Consider the following 1,342-nt stretch of genomic DNA (forward strand, 5'->3'; position numbering starts at 1 on the left):
GCTGATTCCAATTCCTGGCTGATTCTCTGTTACATAATTTTCAGTCGGGCGTCAGCTGATAATGCAATCATCGCAAACCAAAGAAATTTGTTTTTTTTTTAAATATGAAAGAACAGTTGTAAAAATAAGCGAAAAGGATAATAATAAATAAAAAAGGAAAGAATCAAAGCGGGAGAAAGAAAGGGGAAAAATGAAAAAAAAGAAGATTTTTTCAAACGGAAACACTAAAAGGTAAAAGAAAAAAAACAAGAAGAAAAAAAGAAAAGAAAGGATTAAAGAAAGAAAGAAAGAAAGAGAGAGAAGGAAAGAAAGAGAGAAAGAAATTCGAAAGAAAGAAAGAATTAAAGAAAGAAAGAAAGCAAGCTAGAAATTTAAAAGAAAGAAAAAAGAAATTGGAAAGAAAGAAAAAAGAAAGAATTAAAGAAACAAGATTAAAGAATGAAAGACTTATTTTAAAAAGAAAGAAAGAACGAAGAAAGAAAGAAAGCAAGCTAGAAATTTAAAAGAAAGCAAGAAATTGGAAAGAAAGAAAAAAGAAAGAATTAAAGAAACAAGATTAAAGAATGAAAGACTTTAAAAAAGAAAGAAAGCCGAAGAAAGAAAGAAAGTAGATAGATAGCTACTAGTAGCTCAATGGATAAATAGATAGATAGATAGATTGAGATAGATAGATAGATAAGCAGGTAGATCTACATTTAGATTAATAAATTGAGAGATAAATATATTGATAGAAAGATATTAGATAGATAGATTGAGATAGATAGATAGATAGATAGATAGATATATAGTTAGATATATATAGATATATAGATAGATTGATTGAGATATATAGATAAGCAGGTAGATCTACATTTAGATTAATAAGTTAATAGATATATTGATAGACAGATATAAGATAGATAGATAGAAAAAGGAAGATAGATAGATAGATAGATTGATTGAGATAGATAGATAAGCAGGTAGATCTACATTTAGATTAATAAATTGAGAGATAAATATATTGATAGACTATATTAGATAGATAGATTGAGATAGATAGATAGATAGATAGATAGATAGATAAGCAGGTAGATCTACAATTAGATTAATAAATTGAGAGATGAATATATTGATAGACAGATATTAGATAGATAGATAGATTGATTGATTGAGATAGATATATAAGCAGGTAGATCTACATTTAGATTAATAAATTAATAGATATATTGATAGACAGATATTAGATAGATAGAAAAGGGAAGATAGATAGATAGATAGACATACAGACAGACAGACAGATAGATAGATATAAAGGACGATATCAATAAATAAATAAACAAAGAAAAACAGAAAGAAAGAAAGA

The sequence above is a fragment of the Lytechinus pictus genome, chromosome 18 (assembly GCF_037042905.1).
Source record: "Lytechinus pictus isolate F3 Inbred chromosome 18, Lp3.0, whole genome shotgun sequence".
Lineage (NCBI taxonomy): Eukaryota > Metazoa > Echinodermata > Echinoidea > Temnopleuroida > Toxopneustidae > Lytechinus > Lytechinus pictus.